The sequence below is a fragment of the Ranitomeya imitator genome, chromosome 9 (assembly GCF_032444005.1).
Source record: "Ranitomeya imitator isolate aRanImi1 chromosome 9, aRanImi1.pri, whole genome shotgun sequence".
Lineage (NCBI taxonomy): Eukaryota > Metazoa > Chordata > Amphibia > Anura > Dendrobatidae > Ranitomeya > Ranitomeya imitator.
Window position 1 is genome coordinate 37,920,964 of NC_091290.1, and position 12,577 is coordinate 37,933,540.

The window sequence follows — 12,577 nt, forward strand, 5'->3', positions numbered from 1 at the left end:
CCAGCAAAGGTAATCGGTTTTTGACAACTATGAGAGACAATTACCTTTCACAACTGGTTCAGGACCCAACAAGAAGGGGGGCACTACTAGACCTAATATTAACCAACAGGCCAGACCGCATAGCAAATATAAGGGTTGGGGGTCACTTGGGAAATAGCGATCACAAAATAATAAGTTTTCATGTATCCTTTAAAAAGATGTGTAATAGAGGGGTTACAAGGACACTAAACTTCAGGAGGGCAAATTTCCAACGGATGAGAGAGGATCTTGGTGCAATTAACTGGGACGATATCCTGAGACACAAAAATACACAAAGAAAATGGGAGACATTTATTAGCATCCTGGATAGGACCTGTGCACAGTATATACCGTATGAGAATAAACATACTAGAAATAGGAGGAAACCAATATGGCTAAATAGAGCTGTAAGGGGCGCAATAAGTGACAAAAAGAAAGCATTTAGAGAATTAAAGGAAGTAAGTAGTGAGGAGGCATTAAATAAATACAAAAAATTAAATAAATTCTGTAAAAAGCAAATCAAGGCAGCAAAGATTGAGACAGAGAGACTCATTGCCAGAGAGAGTAAAAATAATCCTAAAATATTCTTTAACTACATAAATAGTAAGAAACTAAAAAATGATCGTGTTGGCCCCCTTAAAAATAGTCTGGGTGAATCGGTGGATGAGGATGAGGAAAAAGCCAATATGCTAAATGACTTTTTTTCATCAGTATTTACACAAGAAAATCCCATGGCAGACAAAATGACTAGTGATAAAAATTCCCGATTAAATGTCACCTGCTTAACCCAGCAGGAAGTGCGGCGGCGTCTAAAAATCACTAAAATTGACAAATCTCTGGGCCCGGATGGGATTCACCCCCGAGTACTGCAGGAATTAAGTACAGTCATTGATAGACCATTATTTTTAATCTTTAAAGACTCCATAATAACAGGGTCTGTACCACAGGACTGGCGTATAGCAAATGTGGTGCCAATATTCAAAAAGGGGACAAAAACTGAACTCGGAAATTATAGGCCAGTAAGCTTAACCTCTACTGTGGGTAAAATCCTGGAGGGCATTCTAAGGGATGCTATACTGGAGTATCTGAAGAGGAATAACCTCATGACCCAGTATCAGCACGGGTTTACTAGGGACCGTTCATGTCAGACTAATCTGATCAGCTTCTATGAAGAGGTAAGTTCCGGACTGGACCTAGGGAACCCAGTGGATGTAGTGTATATGGACTTTTCAAAAGCTTTTGATACGGTGCCACACAAAAGGTTGATACATAAAATGAGAATAATGGGGATAGGGGAAAATATGTCTAAGTGGGTTGAGAGCTGGCTCAGGGATAGGAAACAAAGGGTGGTTATTAATGGAGCACACTTGGACTGGGTCGCGGTTAGCAGTGGGGTACCACAGGGGTCAGTATTAGGCACTCTTCTTTTTAACATATTTATTAATGACCTTGTAGGGGGCATTCAGAGTAGAATTTCAATATTTGCAGATGACACTAAACTCTGCAGGGTAATCAATACAGAGGAGGACAATTTTATATTACAGGATGATTTATGTAAACTAGAAGCTTGGGCTGATAAATGGCAAATGAGCTTTAATGGGGATAAATGTAAGGTCATGCACTTGGGTAGAAGTAATAAGATGTATAATTATGTGCTTAATTCTAAAACTCTGGGCAAAACCGTCAATGAAAAAGACCTGGGTGGATGACAAACTCATATTCAGTGGCCAGTGTCAGGCAGCTGCTACAAAGGCAAATAAAATAATGGGATGCATTAAAAGAGGCATAGATGCTCATGAGGAGAACATAATTTTACCTCTATACAAGTCACTAGTTCAACCACACTTAGAATACTGTGCACAGTTCTGGTCTCCAGACATAGCTGAACTGGAGCGGGTGCAGAGAAGAGCAACCAAGGTTATTAGAGGACTGGGGGATCTGCAATACCAAGATAGGTTATTACACTTGGGGTTATTTAGTTTGGAAAAACAAAGACTAAGGGGTGATCTTATGTTAATGTATAAATATATGAGGGGACAGTACAAAGACCTTTCTGATGATCTTTTTAATCATAGACCTGAAACAGGGACAAGGGGGCATCCTCTACGTTTGGAGGAAAAAAGGTTTAAGCATAATAACAGACGCGGATTCTTTACTGTAAGAGCAGTGAGACTATGGAACTCTCTGCCGTATGATGTTGTAATGAGTGATTCGTTACGTAAATTTAAGAGGGGACTGGATACCTTTCTGGAAAAGTAAAATGTTACAGGGTATATACACTAGATTCCTTGATAGGGCGTTGATCCAGGGAACTAGTCTGATTGCCGTATGTGGAGTTGGGAAGGAACTTTTTTCCCCAATGTGGAGCTTACTTTTTGCCACATGGGTTTTTTTTTTTGCCTTCCTCTGGATCAACATGTTAGAGCATGTTAGGTTAGGCTATGGGTTGAACTAGATGGACTTATAGTCTTCCTTCAACCTTAATAACTATGTAACTATATATAGAGTCCGCACTGTAGTCCATGTGCCATCATGGAGCCATATATACATACAGTATCCAAGAAACCAATATATAGAGTCTGCACTGTAGTCCATGTGCCACCATGGAGCCACACATGAATACGGCTTCCGAGAAACCAATATATATAGTCTGCACCATGTAGCCATACATACATACAGCATCCAAGAAAGCAATATATAGAGTTCGCACTGTAGTCCATGTGCCACCATGTAGCCATACATACATACAGCATACAAGAAACCAATATATAGAGTCTGCACTGTACTCCATGTGCCACGATGGAGCCATACATACATACAGCATCCAAAAATGCAATATATAGAGTCTGCACTGTAGTCCATGTGCCACCATGTAGCCTTACATACATACAGCATCCAAGAAAGCAATATATAGAGTCTGCACTGTAGTCCATGTGCCACCATGTAGCCATACATACAGGGCCGGCTCCAGGTTTTCGAGGGCCCCGGGTGAAAGAGTCTCAGTGGGCCCCCAAACAGTCACACTGGCTGCCTTCTCTTAACCCCTATGTGTGCCTGCCTGGCTGCACTGACTGAGTGAGAAGATGCTTGTGTCAGAGCTGGCACATAGGGGTTAAGAGAACGCAGCCAGCAGTGACATTGTGGGCGGAGAGAGCATGTTATCTCCTGCTCTGCTCTCCCAGCTGTAAGTGGGCCCCCCTCTCTCCCCAGGGCCCCGGCATTTGCCCGGAGTGCCGGGTGCTGACGCCGGCCCTGCATACATACATACAGCATCCAAGAAAGCAATATATAGAGTCTGCACTGTAGTCCATGTGCCACCATGGAGCCATACATACATACAGCATCCAAGAATGCAATATATATAGTCTGCACTGTAGTCCATGTGCCACCATGGAGCCATACATACATACAGCATCCAAGAAAGCAATATATATAGTCTGCACTGTAGTCCATGTGCCACCATGGAGCCATACAAACATACAGCATCCAAAAATGCAATATATATAGTCTGCACTGTAGTCCATGTGCCACCATGGAGCCATACATACATACAGCATCCAAGAAAGCAATATATAGAGTCTGCACTGTAGTCCATGTGCCACCATGGAGCCATACATACATACAGCATCCAAGAAAGCAATATATAGAGTCCGCACTGTAGTCCATGTGCCACCATGGAGCCATACATACATACAGCATCCAAAAATGCAATATATATAGTCTGCACTGTAGTCCATGTGCCACCATGTAGCCACACATGCATACGGCTTCCGAGAAACCAATATATAGAGTCCGCACTGTAGTCCATGTGCCACCATGGAGCCATACATACATACAGCATCCAAGAAAGCAATATATAGAGTCCGCATTGTAGTCCATGTGCCACCATGGAGCCATACCTATATACAGCATCCAAGAATGCAATATATAGAGTCTGTACTGTAGCCCATGTGCCACCATGTAGCCATACATACATACAGCATCCAAGAAACCAATATATAGAGTCCGCACTGTAGTCCATGTGCCACAATACAGCCATACATATGGCATGCAAGAAAGCAATATACAGAGTCCTCCCAGGACTCCATGTGCCACCATGCAGCCATACTCCCTGTCTGCTATAGCCTCGTTCCCCTGATGATGCCGAGAGGTGAAACATCTCAGGGAAGCTAAAAGCTGCTATCTTTTAACAGCAGGCGCTAGATTCTGAACAGGGTACGTTAATAGGCAGACAGTGGTGCAGGGTCTACTACATATTTAGAGGCACCGTACAGGCTAATAATTGATAGAAGAGGTAGTGAATATGCAGCAGGCTTGTCTAATGACGTACGTAGGTATTGGCAGAGGCATTGATAAGGAGCCTGCTGATCCTGCCCACTTGGCATAAATGACTGCAGTCGCCATAGAAATTTATCTTTACCATCAACAGCCTAATATTAGACTTATTAGCAAATTGCATGTATGATTGGGGCAACTCTGTCCCTGACACTGTACTTTACTGGCAATAGTCTGCCAATGATCTGAGCATAAGCACTTTAATGAATACATAACCCACTGTCCTAATCTAGTGTAATGTGTTTTTCATGAGTTTTTCCCTTTATTTAGTATAGCAACAATTAAAAGTTCAGTTTTAATTTGGGTTCTTTATAAGGGATCTTTTTTTGCCTTCGGCAATTTGGTGTGACTTTGATAACCATAAGCTGACTATGGACAGTTTTTTTTCCCCGTGTTATTGTTTTCTGATACACACACCCTTTCAGGAGGTTGTCCATTTTACACAGTCTCGTTCTGCTAGCAGGTTCCTGCAATGATAATATGATCGGTGTCCGCCATTGTCAGACTCGTCAGCGGTCAGCTGTAATCTATGGTGACATTGCAAGGGTGCTGCTCCTACAGGAGAAACGAGGCATTACATGGTGCGAATTTCATGGGCTGGACATGTAATACAGGGATGGGCAAGGTCCTCTGGAACTCTGCAGGTAATTCAATGAGACACCAATTAAAGGGCTCCCCCCTCTACTAACTCTGTATCTTAATTGGGTATTTGAAAATTGTTTCCTAAACCAGACAATCTCTTATGAATGTCATTAAAAAACATCTATTGATAAAATTCTCTTCCATGGTGCATTAACACAGTATGGTCTTTTTTAAAACTAATTTCTTGTGAAAAGTTTGGCAAAAGAACAATGTTTCAGCTGCCACTAATGATCATGGTAAGGGCTGATTCTCACTATATTGTGGGAGCACCGCTGTAAAACGTTCCTAGAAAATGTCCTATAATTTAATGTACGTAATCCGATCTGGATCCATGACATAAGGCTAATGAAACCTGAGCATAATTCACTACAAATACAATCAAAGGTGATACATCTGTATGTAATGTAGCAAGCAGGAGACTTCTATAGCATTATTCCAATAGTATCGAAATGTAGCAGAAATTCAAGGTGCTGACTATATCCCAGAATGACTGGATCATTAGATACACGCGTTCCTATGTGCGCGTTTCTATAAGGGCATTTCTGGAGGTTATTTTATGTGGCATGAAAATATAATCATGACAGCTGCGTGCAAAATAATTGTATTCGAGTCAGTTTCTATGGCAAAACACGGCTCCTTGAAAGCAAAGCTTTTCTAATTGGAAACCCCTAGATATGTCTCACCTGTAATTAAGATATCATTGTTACCAACACAGTAGAATCACCCCAGTAAAATGACTTAAAAGCACCTTTCATCAGAAAATGACCTATTGTTTAAGTCTGTTTTTTGTGTTACGTGTACTTTAACAAAAATGTCGACTTTTATTTTTACGTTTTTAAAGATTGCGTTATGAAAAAATCAATTAGTAATCTTTAAAATTCACATTGGTCTCTGGGTTTTTTAGACTCCTACATCTTGTCCTTTTAGGAAGAAAAATGTGATTCATCCTTAGACTACAGTCTGAGTTTACACCCCGTATCAGTTGGGTTCCTTTGTGGTGACAATTTGCACAACATTTCTCGATCAATTTTGGTGCATGGTGTCACAATTTATCAGCACATCCTCTTTTCCTAAGCCATGCCCCTTGTCAGATGTGTTGGAGAAAAGGTCTAAAATGCATGCTTATTGAGCAGAATTAAGCCATATTTCTATCATCATCTGTCGAAGAGCCAGACATTGACCATCTACTTGACGAGAACCAACTCCAATTAAAGAATAGGACAATATGCTATAGGATGGGTAATCCCATACGTGAAAAACAGTTAATACATGATTTATAGTGACATTAAGTACATAGCACAGCCGCTCTACTACAAGTAATGATCCTTGTAGATCAATGCATGATGCCTCCAGAAAGGTCCGAGGTCCTCATGAACTTGTCCTCTTCTTCTGTGGTTATCTATGTCTCCTGCCCCATGGCAGCGCTCTCTCCTTAACCCATATACACCTGACAGATGGACATAGGCTAGTTTACAAAAGATTAATCAGCTAATGAGAGCTTCAGACACATTTTATGTTCTTCCCCCATGTAAGCACCGTCTGGTAAGAGACCCTTGCAGTTCTCCAGGTTTGTTTTCGAGCCTTCTTATTTTTTTTTCCTATCTTGTTGTTTTCCCAGCTGACTGCTCGCTGTAACATTTATACTTCCATCCACCAGTGATGTCTCTCATACTTAATACTGAAATGTCAGGGAAATGATATCCGTTCTGACTGCTGTGTTAATGGACTTCTACTCTCATGTGACAGTTCATGAAGAATCGCATCTGCACACAAAGATGACATTAGCAGGAAAGCGCTTCCATGAAGTGCTGTACAATCGGAGGCATGTAAAAATGGTTGTTATTTGTCACCTCCCGTTATTACCTGCTCAGTAATCTGATAAAGCTGTTGGTGCCGTCCAGATACTCTACCTCCTGTGTCTGTAAGTGACAAAGACCGATATATTAAATTGTATCTGTGTTTTTTTGTGTATGCTGACTATATAAACCTGGCCTTATCCTCCAGCGCCAGCTGGCAAACTGTCTTTACCCTCTGGCACTAAGCTCTCAATGGTCCAAAAAGAAGATGTTCTCCAGCACCAAAGGAAAGTAGGTAAAACATAGTCTTTCATCATACGGGATTAAAAAAAAAATGGCTGAATGTGCACATATACAGTTAGGTCCATATATATTTGGACAGAGACAACATTTTTCTAATTTTGGTTCTAGACATTACCACAATGAATTTTAAACAAAAAAATTCAGATGCAGTTGAAGTTCAGACTTTCAGCTTTCATTTGAGGGAATCCACATTAAAATTGGATGAAGGGTTTAGGAGTTTCAGCTCCTAACTGGACCTAACTGTATACCTACGCATTTTGGGTATAGCTATGATTAAGAGTTTGTCTTCTTGAAACTAATCATATAGGATAAAAAAATTGACAGAATGTGTACATATTAAAAAACAAACAAACGCATTTCGGGTAGAAAATCCTTTAATCAAAACTATGATTAAGGTTTTTTCTGCCCGAAACTAATCATATATGATTTTTTTTTTTTAAATGGCAGAATGTGCATATATTAAAGAAAAAACAATGCTTGCCTGTTTCGGGTAGAAAAACTCTTAATCATAGCCATAATTAATTATTTTTTTTTCTACCTGAAACGCTTAAGGATTGTATTTTTTTTAAAATGTGCACATTCTCCCGATTTTGTTATCCTATATGATTAAAGGCTAAGCTTTAACTACTTTCCTTTCGTGCTGGAGAACATTCCCTATTGGACCATTGAAAGCTATTTGACCTGTAAGTCAGAAGAGTGCATACTCCGTGCACCACACCCAGACCAGTGCATACTCCGTGCACCGCACCCAGACCAGTGCATACTCCGTGCACCACACCCAGACCAGTGCATACTCCGTGCACCACACCCAGACCAGTGCATACTCTGTGCACCACACCCAGACCAGTGCATACTCCGTGCACCGCACCCAGACCAGTGCATACTCCGTGCACCGCACCCAGACCAGTGCATACTCCGTGCACCGCACCCAGACCAGTGCATACTCCGTGCACCGCACCCAGACCAGTGCATACTCCGTGCACCACACCCAGATCAGTGCATACGCTGTGCACCACACCCAGACCAGTGCATACTCCGTGCACCGCACCCAGACCAGTGCATACTCCGTGCACCGCACCCAGATCAGTGCATACTCCGTGCACCACACCCAGACCAGTGCATACTCCGTGCACCGCACCCAGACCAGTGCATACTCCGTGCATTACACCCAGATCAGTGCATACTGCGTCCACCACACCCAGACCAGTGAATACTCCCTGCACCGCACCCAGATCAGTACATACTCCGTGCACCACAACAAGATCAGTACATGCTCCGTGCACCACACCCAGACCAGTGAATACTCCCTGCACCGCACCCGGATCAGTGCATACTCCGTGCACCACAACAAGATCAGTACATGCTCCGTGCACCACACCCAGACCAGTGAATACTCCCTGCACCGCACCCGGATCAGTGCATAGTCCGTGCACCACACCCGGATCAGTGCATAGTCCGTGCACCACACCCGGATCAGTGCATACTCCGTGCACCACACCCAGATCAGTGCATATTCCGTGTGCCGCACCCGGATCAGTGCATGTTCTGTGCACCGCACCCAGATCAGTGTATACAAATTAAGATGAACTTCTTTTGTAGTGGAGAACACAGTTAAGACCCAGAGTAAAGCCACGTTCAGATGGGCGTATTTTTCAGTCCACATACGGGCCGCAATGCCCGTCTCCCAACCCAAATCTACAGCCTCAAGTGTATCGACGAGGCTATAGGTTCGGGTCAGCAGACCCGCGGTCAGAGTATGGACTGTGAAAAAACACAGCCTAAGTCACAAGCTCAAAATGCAGGTTTGAGGCAGAACAGACCGATAAATGGCCATGTTCTTTAAACACAATGTGACGGAGAAACTGGGGAAAATAAAAACATACACTAACAGGGTGGAAATGAGTAAATGTACATATAATACAGAGTAACATTCTTTATATCAGGGTCATTTTTATATTTTTATACTCATTCACTGCTGCGCTTCCTTTGTATGGCATTAAATAAATTCACTAGCGGCACCTATCCATGCAAAGAAGTAATATACATAAAGCAAAGCTCAGACTCGCATCATTCTATGAACTGTTTGACTGAATTTATTTCCTTTCACCTATTTTATTTCCTTTCACCTAATTTTATCTATTTTTTTATAAAGTGACTATACATACCATCAAAGTACCATGTGGCTATTGTTTTTTTGTCTTGGGCACAACTGATCATTAATTACAGAATAATGGAATATATAATGACTTACGTTTTAAACCCATTGTATGTATGTGTGTGTGCATAATAATAATAATCTTTATTTTTATATAGCGCTAACATATTCCGCAGCGCTTTACAGTTTTGCACACATTATCATCACTGTCCCCGATGGGGCTCACAATCTAGAATCACTATCAGTATGTCTTTGGAATGTGGGAGGAAACCGGAGTACCCGGAGGAAACCCACGCAAACACGGGGAGAACATACAAACTCTTTGCAGATGTTGTCCTGGGTGGGATTAGAACCCAGGACCCCAGCGCTGCAAGGCTGCAGAGCTAACCACTGAGCCACCGTGCTGCTATATATATATATATATATATATATATATACATACATATATACACATACATGTATATAAATACATGTTGAATTGGTGTTCTTTAGAAATACAAGATGTGTAAGGATAATGTAAAAACAGACAACCTATCCCGTCCATGTTCTTACCTTTTAGTGAAACACTGAAGGCATCTGTATTTTGCTATTCACAAGTCTTCATCAGTAGTTGTCTTTTTTTCTGCTCACATCCCTGAAATTTGTAAATCCAACAAAGGGTGGTAAAAATGAAAGGTGCAATCCACAGGAGGTCTCTCCCCTGCCCTTGACAGGTCTTATTCCACTGTCCAGATCAAAAACAGAAATTAAAGCATTTCTTCATATTTTTTTTCCAGCTAAAAAAATATTTTCTTTTATTTCAGTCCTTCTATACCTTCAGTTTATAGCAGTGAGGGATGCTGCTTCATGGCAGGACACAGACAGAGGGGGCAGGGTTGAGTGTATGGAATAAGTGCAGTGTGGCGTGACCGGCAGAAAACCGAGGGACTTTTCACCAGAATGTATTCATAGACAAGTAACGGTGGTTTGATCTTTCTCTCCGGAGTATGGGGGAAGCGTGAGGGATCTTTCTTCCCAATATATCGCTACTTGACAACATGAATTACTTATTTAACTTTTCTAAGTTATATCTAGAAGAGTGTGGAAAGGAAGACTGTACACTCCACTTAGGCTTTCATTTTATAATCCCAAGGAAAAACCATACAGTGACGTTGCGGCTTTCTGACGGGCTGACGTCTTGAGAAATGTTTTAATACCTGTATGGAAGGGAAAAAAAGAAAGATACCATTTAACAAGGCAGAAACAATCTAGTGTAACATAACCTTTACTCAAGTGATAATAAGATGTTTACAGTGAGCCGGAGTATTGTTAAATCTGCTAATTGCTCTTCTCTTTATCAATGAGTCCATGCTCTAAAACCTATTACCATGTTTAATATTGTTCACAATCGTTGTGTTGTGCCTAGCGCTACACAGACCTCTTGGTAATCATTGACTTCTGAGAAATAACTGGTGCTAATAAAGAAGGCGACAAATTAATGCTAATATGCTAAACATGGAAGGAACGCAAGAGAAAAAAACGCTCTGTTTCTCCAAGAGGTGCCCATATGCCGTTTATAACAAAGACAACTCTGGCGGTGGCTTATCTTCCCCGAGAAGACATGGATAGAGTTATCCATTGGGGAAGCATCGGAGGGCACTCATATACATAGGTTGTATGCTGAAAACTAAATTTGATCGTTCGGCCAAGTTCTATTACTGTAACGTAAGGTGGTCTTCAACCTCCAATATGTAGAACAGCAATCAATGGTGACAGCAATGATCCACAGGTGTCGAGTACTATTGCAGCAGTTCCCAAAACTGCTTGGGATGTAACATTTTCAGTTGTTTTATACTTTATTACGCTTAACTTCTACGGCATCATCATATTCCACAGAGCTTCATAGATAATTATCATCAATGACCCCATTGGGGCTCTCAATCTAAATCTTTTATCAATAGGTCATTGGAGTGTGAAAGGTAACCGGAGTAGCCGGAGGAAACCCACGCCAACACGGGGAAAATATATAAACTCCTTTCAGATGTTTTCCTTGGTGGGATTTGATCCCAGGACCCCAGTACTGTAAAGCAACAGTAGGAACCATTGAGTCACACTTTGAGCTGTCATCATGACTCCTTAGACCTTGAATAGAAACAGTGGGTACAATATGTCCCCAATATGATGCTCAGTATACCATAATACTGGGGAGAACATACAAACGCCTGGCAGATGTTATTCTTGGTGGGAGGATTTAAACCCAGGACCCCAGCGCTGCAACTTTGCATTTTTTTTCTATAGTTTCATAGCATCTAAACCACATATAGACAGCACAAAAAACCTAAAAGAACTATACCCAGGACATATTGTCATACAGTATAGCACCATTACTGAAGACGAAGGATCTTCAAGTGCTTCATTCTAAAAGTGTGCGCGCAGAGTTTAGTTATTTTTAGTCAGCTGGCCCTTTTCGTCTTCTTTCTCACAACAGAACACAACATCACACACACACCAGCCATGAATTGAGAAATGTGGCAGATATAACAGAGCCTGGAGGCGTACACACAATGTAAAAAAAAACAAAACACACAGGCGGAGGAGAAGGAGAGAATGATAGAGAAAAGAGGGAGGGAGAAGTGAGAACTGACAGTGCTGTCTATGTGCTGTGAACCCAAGTAACGTCTCAGGCTAATTAAACTTCTTTCGTAATAACGTGTACAATTGTCAGATGAACCGGAATACAAGTGCACGAGCTCCTAATGTGTTAACAGAAGGTGGGGAAGAGGCAAGAAAGCGAAATGGGCTCGTTTTGATACTTGTTAAGCTTTGCAGGCTTCTTAATGAGATGAGAGGCGGCAGGAGCAGACGTGAGGAGACATCAAAGCCAAGAGTGTAGAGTTAGTCCCTTAAAAGAAAACTAGACCTCACCATTATCGTTCAACGTAGGGTTCGTCTTCCCATTATCTTGTGATGGGCCGTGAAATAAGTCAAGATAGTAGAAAAGATTCACAGGTGAGACTCTAGGGTGCAATATCAGGACATAGGAAACCAAAAAAAATGCAATAGTGGGCGTTCTCCTCTCTTCAGCCAGAGCGGAAGCAAGAAATGGTCATGGTAGCGCAAATGGGAAGTATGAGCCAAAAATCCTGAATTTTACTAGAAAAATAAGTCAGATGAGGTAAAGCGAGGAGTTAAACATGAAGCCACAATAGTAATTAATGCCATAGATATGGTCTTGACAGGGGATAAGCACATAGATATATACCAAGTGTTGTGAGATAAGTTCTCAGTGTGACAACAAATATGTACACGACGAGATAGTGACCTTGTATAGCGAGGTAGAAACAAAATA

General features: G+C 41.7%; 2 protein-coding genes across 5 annotated transcripts in view; one reads left to right on the forward strand and one right to left on the reverse strand.

Annotated features, from left to right (window-relative positions):
• MACROD1 (mono-ADP ribosylhydrolase 1) overlaps positions 1-12,577 on the forward strand; it is an 873,108-nt gene that overhangs the window by 508,160 nt on the left and 352,371 nt on the right. The gene's annotated exons all lie outside the window — the stretch shown is intronic.
• The window catches only part of FLRT1 (fibronectin leucine rich transmembrane protein 1), a 292,290-nt gene that overhangs the window by 85,448 nt on the left and 194,265 nt on the right, over positions 1-12,577 (reverse strand). For both annotated transcript variants that reach the window (XM_069740475.1, XM_069740474.1), the window contains exon 2: positions 9,802-10,445. The gene's annotated coding sequence lies outside the window, so the exon portion shown is untranslated. The remainder of the gene's footprint in view (positions 1-9,801; positions 10,446-12,577) is intronic.